At 43.6% G+C, this 15,844-nt stretch overlaps 1 protein-coding gene across 3 annotated transcripts in view; it reads left to right on the forward strand.

The window, feature by feature from the left end:
* The first annotated feature begins 7,084 nt into the window (after positions 1–7,084).
* The window catches only part of NEK7 (NIMA related kinase 7), a 79,913-nt gene continuing 71,153 nt past the window's right edge, over positions 7,085–15,844 (forward strand). For 2 of the 3 annotated variants that reach the window (XM_074597076.1, XM_074597078.1), the window contains exon 1: positions 7,085–7,306. The gene's annotated coding sequence lies outside the window, so the exon portion shown is untranslated. Of the gene's footprint in view, positions 7,307–7,879; positions 7,984–15,844 lie in introns of those variants that run through there. The other variant, XM_074597077.1, reaches the window with a different exon arrangement.

Here is a 15,844-nt window from a genome sequence, read left to right on the forward strand (position 1 = left end):
TACTAGTAGACAGATTCTGGCATTCAGACCAGGGTAATCAATTGACTGACAAGGTGGAAAATTAAAAATATATAAAGGGAACACTTCCCAGTCACTGATTAGAGGTTCACTGTCACAGAATTCATAAGGCTATGAAATTTGTGAGGTTCCAAAGGGATTGGACCTTTAGGTAGACATAGAGGATGTCCTAGCCAAAAAAAAAAAAAAAAAAAAAAAAAAATCTTAAGAACAGTAGCTTGATGCATAAGGGTTTACGATAAATATTTGTTAAATATGAATGACTGAGGTAAGATGTAATACAGACAAGTATGTCCATTGCTGAGTTCTTGAAGGGAGTCCTTGCTATCGTGTGTAACTCAAGCAGGGTACAAATATCTCTGAACTGAACTTGAACTTGCTGGCTGGGTAGTCTGTTACCAAAGTTTCTAAAATGAGTGCGAGTAGCCCTGTCCTCAAGGAGCACGGGGAATTCTAGGAATATGCTAGGACATACTGAAGGACGATGTGGCTGGACCAGGGCATTACAAAACCCGAAGCCTGCTCATCCAGCTGCAAGGGAGTGGGATGGGCAGAGTAGCCTGTCCTGTACAGAGGTAGACCTGTGGACAACTATCCTGCACCAAACCGTGTTTTTCTTTATTACTAGCACCCAAGCTAGGTCGGGCTCATTGTGATAACTACAGTAAACACACAAATATTTTCTTCCTACAGTTAAATGAAAATATATGTTTTACAATAACACATAGAAATAACAGTGTGGTAGAGGAAAGGAAAATTTTGGAAGAGAGAAACATATTCCAGACTGATTATGTATGCAGCACAAAATTTTAGGGAAAGGTATTGCACAGAGGACAGGTTTTTTAAATCACAATTTTTAAGAACAAAATTAAATCTTAAGAGGCTGGTTGTACCATCAGGCATTGCCTTGCCAAACAAAACATTCAGGTTTTGCAATAAATTGCACAGTCAACCTCCACAATGTTTAAAAATGCCAATATTTATATGAAAAAGAATACCTCCATTTTCATTAGAACTCAGTTCACCTCTGTATGACAGTGAACAAAATCACCTCTGGAAAAAAGTATAAAGCAATCTCATTCCTCAGTAATTGTTGTCTGAACACTAAAAAGATTTGAAACTGGGCAGTCATACCTCTAACTTTTCCATTGAGGGTTTAAATGGTTATTGATGGTCTTGCCTGTGAAGTTTTTTAACCCACTTGTACTTTTCACCCGCACAGTTTAAGTAGTCACCATGTAGAAAAGTGCTTTCATCTGTTTCATTTAGAACTACCCGCTAATTTAATTTCATGCCGCCCAATTCTTACATTATGGGAGATAAGGAATAATTATTCTTTTATCAATATTAATAAAGAAAAGAATAAAAATCACAATTATCTTCTCTATGGCTTTCATAACTACCTATCTTGTCTCCCTTCAGTCATCTCACTTAGTCACCTTACGTATAAGCTGAAGCTTTCCATGCATTTTTCCTCTTATAGAAGTCTTTGCTTACCATTAATTTTCCTTTTCATCCCTCCCATGTTTTACAATTCTAGGTTGGGGTTGTGGTTTTTTGGGTTTTTTTGTTTTGTTTTTTTTAAATTGTCCTGCATAATTTTGTACCACTGGCAAACTTGGTCATCTTATTATCTCTCTTATTTTTTATAGCGAGCATGTAAACGGCCACGGACCCAGCACACGTCGCTGTGATATTCTAGTAGAAACCTCCCTCCATTGAGGATTATTTATTCCTACCTTTTTTCTTATCTGAAATCAGTTATTAGCTAAGAACTGGTCCTTTCCTCTAATTGCAGGGCAGCGTATCTTCTGCAAGAAGCTTTAGTGAAGATTTTGTCAAAAAAGCTTTTTTGAAATACAAGAACCTTCTACCATCCAAGCTCACCCTTTCCATGCACCTTTCCAAAAACTCTTATAGGTTTGTGTGGTATAAAGGGCTCCTCTGAAAAAAATCTCTCATAATATCTACCTAAGCAAACAACTTTTCTAGCCTTATCTTTGTTGAATCCTCCTGTCTTTAAATCACGATCATTTATTGTCCCTGCAAAGTCTACAACAGCAGGCTTCCTGCTTCTGATGTGTTTGGAAGTGGTTTTACAATAAAGTTTTATACCATTACCAACATTTTCCTTCAAATGCTTTTGGTGTGCCTTTTACAGTTTTACATTTAGCTTGCCAGAGGTTTTGCTATTTTCCGTTTTCCTCATCTGAACATAATTTTTTTTAGGAGTGCCTTTCTGCTTTTAATACCGTGCTTTATTCTTATGTACAGCTCTGCTAGTCTTTCAGAGATCCTCTTACTAGCTTTGATAGATGACAGACACTTACTCAGAAATTCTAATACAGGTCATTTCCCCTTTGGCTATTCCTTTTAATTTACTTTTAACAAACTTCCTTGATTTTATGTAGTCCTCTTTTCAACATTCACTGTTGCTATGGTAAATTTATTTGGCCTTTTCACTTCTACAAGGGCGTTGAATTTGAATATATTATGATCAAAATTCTGAAATGGTTCTTTGATACAGAAGTTCTGAAGAAGGTCTGGTGCCCTGCTTGGTCCACGTCGGGCGTTCTTCAAGCTCCTCTAATAAATTGCTCCATTTAATGATTTATGTTGTGTAAAAGCTTAAGTTCTGTATAAGGACCTATCATAATATTTATCCAGTCCAGATATAACTGATCGCTCTCTTTACTCCTGCCTTCACAGCCTTTCTGATTTCCCCTACCATGCCACAGGCAGCTATCCCAGCCTTTTTACTGTTAGCAACAAAGAACCAGGACAGAGGGAAAGTCGAAGCCTGAATTTTCAGGCTTCAAGGACTTAGAGCAGAGCAGTTGCTCCTTTTGATTAATTTCCTGTAGTTTATTGATTTGAAGAATCTAAAGAATTGTTAACCAGTGAGCTGTTATGTTATGCTCCTACCTCTGTGACCCCAAAGACATCTTCTCCTATGCTCCACTATCCTAGAGAGCTCTTCTGCCTGGAAGTTTTAAAGTTTTGAAATCTGTATTTTTCCTGAGTCTGAAGTTTATTCTGTTAATGAACATCTCAAGAATCTAGATGTAGGGAGGCCCGGATAATAGTGGAAAGCAAGTTAGAAATCATCCAGGGAATAGGTCTAAACATTTGAGTTCCCAGTTAACTTGGACGTTGTCACCGAACAGTCTCTAGCTGCTTTTAAGTCCAGTAGCTTAGTCCTGGCACAGGACACCGGTTTTTAGTTCAGTGACAATCCAAGCTTTGCCATTCCAAATAATATCCTTTGTCACTATTTGATATTTTTGATGTCCTTGAACCCTGATCATATTTATAGGTTATATATATTCACAGAATTCAATGATCAGAAAAAGACTGGCGGAGCTGTCTTAAATTAATATTTACATATAAATAGATTTATAATAGCAAGGCTAGTGAAGTGCAGCATGGATTGACAAATACTGAGGTCCTCGTTCCTTCTGTCTCTGGCCTGTTTGATTCCAGGCATAGAACATTTGCTGGCAATACCCTCCGAAGTTGGTAAGACTTAGGAAACAAGCCATGTTCTCCCTCCCGAATCCTTAATTCTAGCATGCCTTTGTCCATTTTCTCTAATCCTTTGCTAGCCGGGTAGGCAGCGTCCCCTCCGGCCTCCAAGAGAAGCGTTTGCAGAGATAAGCCTGCTCCTTAAACCCTAACGCTGCTGGATTTTCTGGAGCCTCGTCTGCCTTTCTGATTCTGTATCATGTTAAGGCTCCACTACAGGGAATACTAGATGAATTTATTAAACTGAAAATGTGCACTAAAAAGCAAAGAAAAACATCCTTCTCTAAATAAAGAGTTGTACAGCACAGGTCTCAAGATGATCTTCCATGGTATGTGGAAGGTTTGTCACTTTGCAAATTTAAAATTAACGGGCACACTCTAGTTACAATTATATTAAAGGCTTTCTGCCTGGTCATGATGATAGAATAATTAGCTGAAGCAGACTCTTTATTTTTAGGTTTTCCAATCCTCAAGCACCAAAAAGGAAATGGAAGTAACCATCCTCTAAGAAGGGCAAGGTTGGAATAAGGGAAAGAGAAGATGCTGCAGCAATTGGTAATGTCAGGCTAAAGTAAAGTAGCCATTGTATTCAGGCAGCTAAACAGAGAAGTCAAAATATTATGGAAATGTACTAACGGCAGCTACAGTGAAATAACAGCATGGAGGAAATCAAGGAAAAAGAATGAAAGTAAGTGCAGTGAGCATAAAAATAGGATGAAAGACAAAAAAGCCCAATACAGTCAGATTAAACAAAGGAAGACAGTGAGAAACCTACTGGAAAAAAAGGCAAGGAAGCTCTGGGTTATTCTCTTTTAATGCATGAATGTAGATAGCTTCAAATGCTACCTAGGTTTCCCCCAGTGATTGTGAACTGCTCATTTTCCATCTGAGAGAATCTAGAAAAGAGCACTAGCTGGGTATTAGAGCAGTAATAGCCTTTACTTGCACAAAAAGATACCTAATAAGACTCGATACTTTATGGTCAGCTACACACCAAATATCAATCTCTCCTTTTTCCATCCCAGGTTTTGCAAATACATGACTGTCTCACACAACTAAATTTCTTGTTGAGGCTAAAGGGACTTTTGGAGATGGAAAACATTCAGTGGAATTGCTGATTGTAGCTCTTTTGAGTAACTTTTGTCCTGGTTTGAGGTAAAACAGAACCAATTTTCTGTTCAGTAATTTTACTTTTTAGCGAAGCCTCTTCAAACTCTCTGAAGTTAACAGCATATTGTGCAGAAACTGTTCACTCTGAGTGATAAGACTTACGTTTGAAGTGTATAGCAAGGAATGGTACGCAGAGAGGCTCTCATTTATACTTATTGCTGTAACAACCAAGGTCAGCTAATCTCATTATTTGCCCCGTTGGGGGGTCAGAAGCTGAAGAGCGTAGCGGGGTCCCACCTGTGGGGAGGAGCGGACAGGACAGGTGACCCCAACCTGACCAAGAGGGTATTCCATCCCATCTGCATCATGCCCAGTATAAAAGCTGAGGGATCAAAGGGTCAGCCCTCTTTCTTCAACGGCCGACATCCGAGGAGGACTTAGTCTGTTCATCTGCCTGTGATCCTGGTCCGTGTGTTCCTGACTCCAGCTCTGGAATCCAGTTCCCATCCATCACCGAGTCCATTCTGGGACTTTCCCAGTGCCTGCTGGTGACATCATCCTAAAAGCTTGATGCAGTTTTGTATATATTATATCTATTTCATTATTTTCTTTTTATTTTATTGTTAATATTTCATTAAAGTAGTTTAGTTCTTCTAAACTCATAAATCTCTCTCTTCCTCTCCTCCTTGGAGAGAGAGGTGGGGGAGAGCATCTGTCACTCTCATTGGCCAAACACCTCTTAACATTATATGGCAGATCTATCAAGTCTTCACTCTTAGGTATGTGGGAAAACCTGAAGTATTGCACTTTTTACAAGAAAACAATCCAGGGAATTCATGTTCAGAAAACTGCTTTTGAAGATAGCTTATCCATGAAAAAAAAATAAATCAAAGTCTTAATCATCATCACAATTTATTCTTTTGGACTGTACTTTTCAAGAAATACAAAATGCACTTCAAAGGAGAAGACTGTAGGGTATGTCTGAGTCCGCAGGCATAGCGGTCACCTTGTCACTGTACCTGGCTAGTGCCATCAAATAACCCAATGCTACAATAAAGAGAAAATGTGCACAACGGTTAATAAATGTGTTAACATCAGAGAAATGAGAGCCAGTAAAAAAATAATTTCATTGTTAGACTTCATATCTCTGAATAAACTGCAGATTTCTCAAAGCTGAAAAGTTTGCCTCAGAAGCAGAGAGTGTAATTTTGCACAGAGGGAGGTGAATACACTTTTCCCAGACACATTGGCCCATTTCCTATTTATTCTGCAAGAGACTTAAACCAAGTATAACTTTACCTGTTACGAGGAAAAAAAAAAAACAACCCTTATGAGAACTGAAATGAGACTTTTGCTTTGGAAAAAATAAAGTACGTCTGATTCAAGGCAGTTTTAAATTACTGTTTTCAGACTGGAATGACAGAGATCTGACTTTTACAGAGGGTTTCCACACCCGAGGAGGAAGCCATTTGATCACAATAATCCATAACCTTACTGGGGAAACTGTGGTCAGTTTTCATACTTTTTCCCCATCGTTGGTTCTTAAGATCACTGTTCCGTGAAGTTAATTGCTTTTCCGCATTCTGAAGCAGGCTAAACTTTCAGGAACCTGAACAATAGTACTGTTCCGGAATTCAATATTTTTTATCTACTTGAGCACAGCGCTGTTGCCAAAGTAGAAGCTGGTGGGACAGGACTCATTGGGAGTCTGGTCTTTTTTGTTCCTGCCACTTTTATTTCTGGAAGTATAGCAAAAGGGAGTCTGAGTCCCTTCCAGCTGATATACTCAGTCTGGTATCTTGCAGATTGAGTGTCACAATTTATACACAAAATTAAAAGCACGTTGTTTGGCATGCAGCGTTTTCCAAAGCAGGCTGCGCCAAAGCCTTAGGCCCGCGCTGTCCCCCCAGCCGCGGCAGCACCGTGCCCTGGTTTCCAGAAGCGCGGGCCCGTGCGTCCCCGGCTCCCGCTCACCTCCGCCGCCGCCGGGAGCGCGGCGCTTTCCCCGATTCCCGCAGCCAGCGCGGGTGAAGGCCCCGCTGCGCGTGGCAACGCACGCACGCACCGGATGAATGGGCCCCGTCTCAAAACACTCACGAGCCAAGGAATTTTCAACCCAGCTGCCAATTCCCCCGCGCGGGGTGGGAGCTGGCCGCCGCTCCCGCCGCCGGCCGCATTAGCCGGTGGCCAGCCAAGCCCTGACCCGGAGCGCCGGCGGCCCGGGGGCATAGCCGTACCCGGCAGCGCCGCTCACCCGCGGGAAGAGGCCGCCCGGCAGCGCGGGGAGAGTACGGCTGCCCAGCACCGGCCGGCAGCTCCTGCCGGCGCCCCGCCTCGCCTCGCTCCCTCACGGGCCGCGGGCCCGGCAGACCCCTCGCCGCCGGCCGGGAGGGGGGCGGCGGTGCGAGGCGGGGCCCGGCGGCCGCCCCGCCTCTCTCCTCGGGGATGCCGGGATGTTTACGGGCCCGGCAGGAGCAGCAGGGGGCGGAAAGGAGGTCGGGGCCGCTGCGGGTGCCCGACCCCCCCGCCAGGAGCCCCGCTAGGCGCTCGCGGCTAGTTCCGGTCCGGCCCCGGGCCTGAGGCGCCGGAGAAGCCGGGGAGGAGACGCCGGTCTGGGTCCCCGCGGGAGAAGAAGGCGGAGCCAGGCTTCCCGGTGAGCGGGGCAGCAGCGTGGGAGCCGCCGGGCGGGCGGCGTGGGGCCGGGTCCGCGGTGGGGGTCCCGGCGGCCGTGCCCGCTCTCCTGGAGGCGCTCCCCGCGCCGCTCCGACCGGGTAGCTGCCGGGGGTCCCGCCGGCCCCCATTGGTCGCCGGGGTTCTCGCTCGAGCGCCATTGGGCGCGGCAGCTGCCGCTCCGCCCGGCGCGGGGGGAGGGAGCGCAGCGGGTCCGCCACCGAGAAACTTTCTGCGCCGCGCCGAGGGGGCGGGATGGCGGCGGCCGGCCCTGGCGGGGCCGCCGCGGTGCCTGCGACTCGCTCGTGGGTACCGGCATCTGCCCGGCGCCCCGCGGCCTGAGGGGCAGGGCCGGCTGCCGGGGCGTCTGGTGGCGGTTGGGGAACCGGCTCCCTGGGGGCTGCTGTGGCGTTCCGGCCTCGCTGCGGAGCTCGGCCGCCCCTGTCGGGAGGCGGGCGGGGACCCGGCCCGGCCCGGCCCGGCCCGGCCCGGCCCGGCCACCTCAGCGCGTCTCGGGCTGCCTGCGGCCCGTCCGCCGTGCCGCTGCCCCTGGCTGGGCTCTTCGGGCTAATTCCGCAAGCGGAGCTGCTTTCCGTGGTGTTTTTTTGTCCATTCCATCTGGTTTTCTCCAGGCTCCTCTGCCCTCCTCTCACCTGGGAGGTTGGTGGATGCTCCCCGGGACAGCCCCGTCTGGGGGTTTCACGCAGCACTGAGTGAAAACAGTGTTGTCACTGGGAGCCACGGCCCTGCGGCAGCCAGCGGAGAGAGCCCGGTCCCGGGCGGGAGCCTGCAGCTGCTGCCCCGCTCCCTCCCGCCCCGGCAGCGCCCGGGGGAGGCCGGGGGACAGAGGGGGTGCCTGGCCCCGAGGGCCCCCCTTGCAGGTGCCAGCGTTTCCTCGTCTCTGCGCTTCCCAGCCTCCCGCGGCTGCCGGGTTTCGCCTTGCCGCACCCCTCGGTGGGGCTCCCGCAGCGGCAGCGCCAGGGCCAGGCGCTGCAGGAGGCCGGGAGGAGCTGAGGCCTAGTGGGAAACGCTGGGAGTGAGAGTGAGGCATCCTCCGCCTCCTGGGGTTTTTTCCACGTTTTCCCTGACCCGCTTCTCTACCTTACGTAGTACCCGATCTCGGTTGTACTAGTATTGGCCCTGAATTCCATTTTGTGTCCGAGCGAACTATACCTGCTTCGCTTTAGGGTTCAAAAGTTCAGAATGTTGTTCTTGGGGTGGAATGTGCTTTGTTTTGCTCTACGTTTTGTGAGGAGCGTCACTTCTTGCAGGGTAAAACTACTTAGGGTGTTAAACCTACTTATGATAAAAGATGATGAGGGGGGTGTGTGTGTTAAATCACACGGACACTTGAATCTTAATATTGGAAAACACCTAATTTTTTTCACTTCTGGCACCAACTGAATGGTAAGCTTTTGTCACCTTTGAGGTGATAGCGTTTTCTCAGATTGCAGTGGCAGCATCGCATCTCAGGAAATGCGATACGTGCATAGTAATTTTGCTGAAGGTACTGAGTGTGTTTCCTGTATAAAGTTGTATTACAAGCTTGAGATGCAGAAGTTACAGTGAATGATATGTTAATCTGTAAGGTAGGCACTTTGGACGATTAGATGTCAAGTGGATATTTGCAGCTCCACTAAATAAGGAAGAATGAAGTTAAAAATATTTTACTTTCAAGGCTGTCTAGGAGACCACTCAGTGTTGCAGTGCTGTAGAAATGTCTGTATTTGAAATTTTGGACACGGTCTAAAATGCAGTAGGAAACAATCATTAGTTCGTGGGCTATGAAAAACTCAGGCAGAGGAAGGAAAACTTTTGTGTTGTGGAAAGAGGGAAACTTACAAGCAATGTCTGACAGCTTTAAAGTAAGAATTTAAAGCCCTCCAGCTTTGTTTGCTTTTTTTTTCCTTTTTGATACTGGAAAAAAGAATTTATTAGAACACTTATTCTTTAATTTCAAAACATGAAGATACTATATTTGTAAATATCTGGTGTTTGGGTAGATGACTTCTCAAAGCACACAGAGTTTTTCACTGTGAGGGCAGAGAGAGTGCCTTTATCATAGACATCCTGTATTCAACATACCAATTAGTCATTGGAGTAAAAAAATAATTTGAGAACAAATCAAGGAATTCTAGCCAACTAAAAATCGTTTTTTGATTGACTACGATAATTAGACAAGTAGAATCTCATCCATACCATAGAAACTTTTTTCTAAAGGAGAAAGAACTCTAACACTAGAGTTCGTCTGAAGGCCTGTGAGTCTATGAGAAACTCAAATGAAACACAGAGCACAGAAGTCAGTTGCTCATTTTACTGTGACCTGTGGTGGTATCTTCTGAATTGTAAAATAGAGCCAAACAGCCCACCCATACGTTTTTCTCCTGTGCAACAGAGTTGAGCTCAGTTGCACAAAACATAGTTCAGTGTATTTGTCACCAGAGAGAATTTGGTGAGGCAATTTGTTCCTGGATGTAAAAAAAAAAAACCAAAACAACCCCATGTTTAATAAACTTGGTGCGATATCCTGCATTTACACTATCCCTACCATCAGTTCTATTGCCATCGATGCCTTGTTGCTTTCTGGAGTTTGACATTGTTCCAAACATCTGTGCTGGATGGATGAGTTCACGTTACCTTGAAAAGTCTCCTGGGAAAAGTCAAATGCAATAACTTCTCTGCCTCCAAGGGAGTTTTTTTGGTTACCTGGGACTTATCCAAAAATCCTTCCTGATTCCCGAGGAGCAGTGCTTAGGAATGATGTGGAGAGAGGGGGATTATCTTGTGCAGGTTAATACCATATATAGTCATGGGAGTTAACTGGTGAATTTCCAGAAATTTTTTTTGGTTTAGCTACGTTCCATGTGCTTTGCAACAGAGATGAAAATACTGAAGTGGTCATAAGGGCAGCCTTTAGAGCACTGATTTGCTGTATTTATCACTACTTGATCCCCCTGGCCGTATGGGAAGGAACTCAGCCGTTAGAGAGAAGTACAGTATCGCTACTTGTTTTCTTTTTAGTAAGTATTAAAATTATTCTTCCTGTCAGGTTGGTTAAAAGAGCTGAAGAGATGCAATGCTATTAAAATTAGTTGCTTCTCTGGTGAAGATAATCCTGTGCGTTTGTCTCTGGCATGTGAAACATAACTGATTCAGTCATGATTTCTGTAGCTACAAAATAAGCAGTATATTTGAAGTGCCATTATTCCCTGTTGGGCAAACAGAACACATACTTATGTAAGGGAATTAGTTATAAAATTTTAAACAAGACATTAAAAAGAGGAATCAGTAAGAAAATACTGTGAACAATCATGTTAAAGCCTGATTGCATATAGTTAGTCTTGTGATATTAGTGACTTCTCGCTGTTGATTAGAGGTGGCGAAGTGAATAGACTGTTTGCATCGTCTGGCGTTTGGGAGTTTTCATTCAAGCCTCTTTGCTTTAATCTACTTGGAGTGATTTATAACAAAGTTATTGCTCTCTTTTTTAATAGCTAGGTCTGTGTTGGACCAGATTAATTACAGTGTCATAAAAGTACATGCAGAGCTTGTAGATTAGATCCTTGCTGAAATCTTTGGGAGAGGTTTGAGTGAGGTGCTGTGAAGTGTTGATGAACCAGTCTTTTTCAGTTCATTGTAATGTTCTGTTGTCAGCATATAAACTTTACAAGATTATTGATTCCTTGAAAGCTGGAATGCAAAAATATCACAGGTGAACTTAAAGTTCATTCTAAAATAAGTAAAAAACTTGTGTTGGGAAAATGCATAGCATTCTGTCCTGTAGAGGCCCTTCTTCTGTACCCTTTTAGTCCTCATCAGAGAGCAGATCCAAAAAAGGAGTTCTCTTTGCAGCAGTGAACTTCCAGTACTTGCCCTGACTGAAATTCAGAACTGTGTGTTAGGTATGTGGGCTGCTTGTGAAGTTCATGGAGATAAGTAGGACTTCAGAAGAGGAGCAGCCTGCAAACAGAGCACTTAATGTACAGCTTGTCATTGAGGGTACTCCAAAAATGGGAATGGATCTTGTGTGTTTTAGGCAGTGGTAGTTTAATGTAAAACATAGAAATGGCTGTGAACTTGAGTGTTGGCCTGCTTCTGAAGTGAGTGTGCTGGCTGCTAGCTGCTTTGCGTCTGGACCCAGGGATCCTGGATTACTCGCTACTGTCATGCATGGTTCCAGGATTAAAAGGTCACACTAGTTAGAGGATCATAGAAAGCCTGTTAAATACGGCTGGCGTTGCTTTTCTGATTCTGTATAGTGCTTCATTGATGTTTATCATCTTCGGGGTAGCACAGATTATAAACTACTTACTACAGATGTGGTTTTTTCAGCTTGTGAATGTGCGTCTAACATGTGCAGTGTGATATCACAAGGTGTTGTCCTGCACTGGTTTCTAAGATAATTAGACATTTCTTTAAGGGTTATGTGGCATTTGTTGTTAAGTGTGTTCTACTTCACCTGTAGCAATGTGGATGTTGTCAGCCATGGCTGTGGCGGAGTTGTACGCAGCCAGCCTTCCAAACTGGGTGTTTTTTCCCCTGTGCCTAGCAATAACAGGTTTATCTGACGATGCTTCCAGCCTTTTAATTTGTCCTGCATCTTTAACTCCTGTGTGAAGCTCATCTGTTTACATTTTTAGTAAACTCCTTCAGTATCTCTTTATGAATAATTTATTTTTACACATGCATTTAAAACCATCCCTGAAGTTGCTCTGGTCCCGTCACTGCTGCACTTTACTCCGTTTCATCAAAGTCCATCCATCAGTAGTTTGGGTGATTCTTACTGTAGTACCGTTGGTATAGCATATAATGGTTCTTGTAGTGATGACATACAGTGGCAGGGTTATTTAGCAGTTAACATCATACAACTTGCTTTATTGTCCATTTTTGCCCAGAACCAAACTCCCATGCGGTACACATCGGACCTTATAAGGTCCTACCACCCATTGTCAGTCTAGATCCACCTGAGACACTTCAGTCTTAGCAGCCTGATCCACCTGCTGATTGTTTTGATGTTCCTCAGTGGCCCAGCTCTTGGGTATGTGGGTATCTACGTGGCGTACTTTTACAACCAGATTTTCTAGCTGGGCAGCAATATCTTGTGATAATGGAGCAACAAAGACCCATGTGGCTGCTCTCTAACCCCCCCCCCCCCCCCCGCTGTTGGGATAGGGGGAGAATTGGAAGAAAAAGGCAAAGCTTGTGGATTGAGATAAAGGCAGTTTAACAGAACTTGTGAGAATTCCTATCCCCGCCGGAACCAGGACGTTGGTGTCACTGAGCTATTAGATTGGCTTGTATAATTTCATGTTAGAGATGTACTTTGACAACAGATTTAACTGATCTAAGTTGGGGCTGCTCTACTCCCAGCTATGTCTTTTCCTCTGTCTTTGCCATCGTGGTCTGTCCTTGTCTCTGCAATGGAATGACTCAGGGAACCGAACTCAAAGGAAGTGACTTTTTGTCGGGATTAGTGTTCAGCTAGTTTCAATTACCTTACCAAGAGTCTGGGTAGCCATGGGGATGCCACTGGGAAGAACAGGGTCTGGAAGGCATGGCTGAAGGCAGATGAAGCAGCGGCATCATGTAATCGGTCCACACTGTCTTAAGACTACATCCTTGCCGAGGTGGCAGCACAACAGAGTGTGATGTGGGCAGAGGATTTGCTCTGTTAATAGTGTTGTGGTTAGATGCCGTATGTGAATCACGATCATGTCACAGTGAAAAGTTTTGCAGGTAATTAAGTGTATCATTTATAACTGGCTACTCAGGCTGAAGAAATAGGTTATGAAATTTCTGTCCAGGTGAACAGAAGTTAAATGAAAATGTAGAAGCTGCTACCTAGAAAGTGCCCAGGCAGTTTCAGTTCCTGGTTCTTCAGTTTGTATGAAATAACCAACAGTTCAAAAAAGGGCAAGTTGGTGCATGTAGAACCCTTTGGGAGCACCTTGCAAGATAAGCAATCTACTTGAGTGACATAATTGAAATGGAGAGGCAAAAGTAAACAAAATATAGCTTTTTACATTGTGCAAATGAATGGAGAGGAAGGGGAGCGGACTTGTGAAGCAGGAGAGCTTGGACTTTCACCTTCTAGTCAGACAGCACTGACAGAGCAGACTCTTGGTAGCTGGCGAATGACGGTGACTGGCACCTGTGTTTTCAGGGTTGGAATGAAAATATGCTTGATAAATTGGGACGGATGGATGAGAAAATTGCCTATGAACTCTTAGCATTTTCCCTTACTTCTTTGTAAGTAGATTTTATTTGTGTATGGTTACTTCTGCTCTTGCTAAAACCAGCTTAACTAACCCGGCGTAACTAACTTTGACTGGACTGCCCATCAGTAGGGAATTTGGACATAAATTTCTTGAAAAATACTTGAAAAAAAGTATTAGTTATTACCATATAGGTAGATGATACTACTTTTATATTAACAAGTGCTGAGAATTTGTGTTGTCCATGTTCGAGGCTGCCCCTACCAGGGGGATGAATGTCCTGCATCCAGCAGGGAATATTGATCTGGTAGTATATTAAAAAATTAAAGGCCTTTAGAAGCTGTTTCTAAAATAAAGACTAATTCTACTTTTGTATATACATCTATATTCGGTCACTTTCAGTGATTTAACGTGTGTGCGTATATATATGCATGTATACTAATTGGGATGAATGACAGATTTTACTGTGCTAATGATTAACTTCGTCTTCCAGTCTTGAGTTTACTTTGTCCCTTGCCAATTAAGGTCTTGTCTTGGCAGAGTTCAAATGAGTAGCAACTTAAATGTGCTTTGCTTTATTAATGTATATATCTAACAGCTATTCATGGAGTGAGAAAAATAAATTAGTGTGGTAATTATTTGGCATATAATAAGCTAGTGTGCTAATTATTTGGCATATATAAAATACTTGTTCATTGAATAAATTGGTAGTTTAAATAATCAGCAACATTGCAGTACACTATAAATTAAATGGCTCACTGTAACATTTTATTGACTACATTACATTGTGGATTGTATGTTTCTTGTAATTTGTGATTAACAGCAGACCAATAAAAAGTTTAGTATTTTTGGGAAATGGACAATGTGGGCTGGGCAGGAGCATGACCAGTCACAGATCATGGAGTGTAGTGGAAATGCATTGATTGGCTATTATTTCTAAATATTTAAAGTGTTTCAGCATTATTTCATCATTTCTAATGCTGTCTTTAAGCTGAGCATGTAACTTTATGAATGGATGGCCTATGGGTGTATTTGGCCAGATTTCATCTTAATGGTCTAAGTTAATCAGGAATAACTTACCGAAAAGACACTGCTTATGTCCTGTGCTGTCTTTCCTATTATTTGGGAATTTGCTTTTTTCAATTAGAACCTCTTGCCACTAGCGTTAAATATACCCATATTAAGTATGAGTTTGGAATGCCAGTAGTATGAAGCTGGCTGAATAACTTCTTGAAATGTGTTTTAGCACTTAAACTACAACCCGAGTAAGTTTCATCTTTCCAGTTACATTCCAGGATGGGTGGATGGGGGGACCACAACAAAATCAATTTGAAGTGAGAGAGCAGAGTTTTAGGCAAACTGCTAGGGGTGTTGTTTTTCTTGTGCTTTTTGAAGCTATTCAGTACAGGAAGTGTATAAAGGCTGTGGACATGTCTGAGTTCTTTTGGGGTACTGCATGGGGACTGTTGTGTTTTAAGTATTTCCCAGTCTTTAGAAATGCATGAAAAATATTATCTATGAAACTGAAGGGACTTTCACTTTGCAAGTAAAATGTTTCTATTATGACATCAAAACATAAGTGTTTCTCCTCTTCGATGGTTTATGCAGAGCACCAGGAAAAAATTACATTTTAATGTTAGAGAATTATGATAGATTTAGATTTCAGGTTAGTTTGCTATACTGGACATGACTTCTGACTTTCCATTTATTTAAAAAACACATAGCTGTGCTGTCATTTAACGTAATGTGAACGATAAAGTCAGGATGCTCGGTTTACAGCTGTTGACATTCTCTGGCTTCATCCAGGATCTTCCCTGAGTGAGTCCTGAGCCTCTGTTTTTGAAATCACTTTGAAAATTCATAAACTGCAGCTTGCACCCTGGCTGGCAGTGTTAAGTGGGTGCTGAAGAGTGACCTGACAAAGTGTGGGCCGGGTTTGACCAGGAAGCCAGTTCCCTCCAAACAGCTAAGCTTTTTTCCTTAAAAGAGGTAACAAATGACTGTTAAGGCAGTATATTTTATAAAGTAGGATGCCTGTTTCTTAACCTGCTCGCATCAGGTTTAAGGGCCAAGCTGTTGTTGCTGCGTTAGCAAAGGAAAAAAAGGTCTAAAGTTTGTCTCCTCCCAAAAGGTACGTGGCTTTCATGGGGGAGCTGAGAGTTGCCGTTATGTTGGAGAGCAGAGCTGGAATCAGACCAGCATGCCTGGGCTCCCTGGCATAAACTGCTGGGATTAGCACCCGCGTGGTGGGATGGGCAATTGTGTGTTACGTTTTGTTTTGGATATTCAGTAAGGCATTTAGAAAT

Source organism: Larus michahellis, chromosome 8 (genome assembly GCF_964199755.1).
Source record: "Larus michahellis chromosome 8, bLarMic1.1, whole genome shotgun sequence".
Taxonomy (NCBI): domain Eukaryota; kingdom Metazoa; phylum Chordata; class Aves; order Charadriiformes; family Laridae; genus Larus; species Larus michahellis.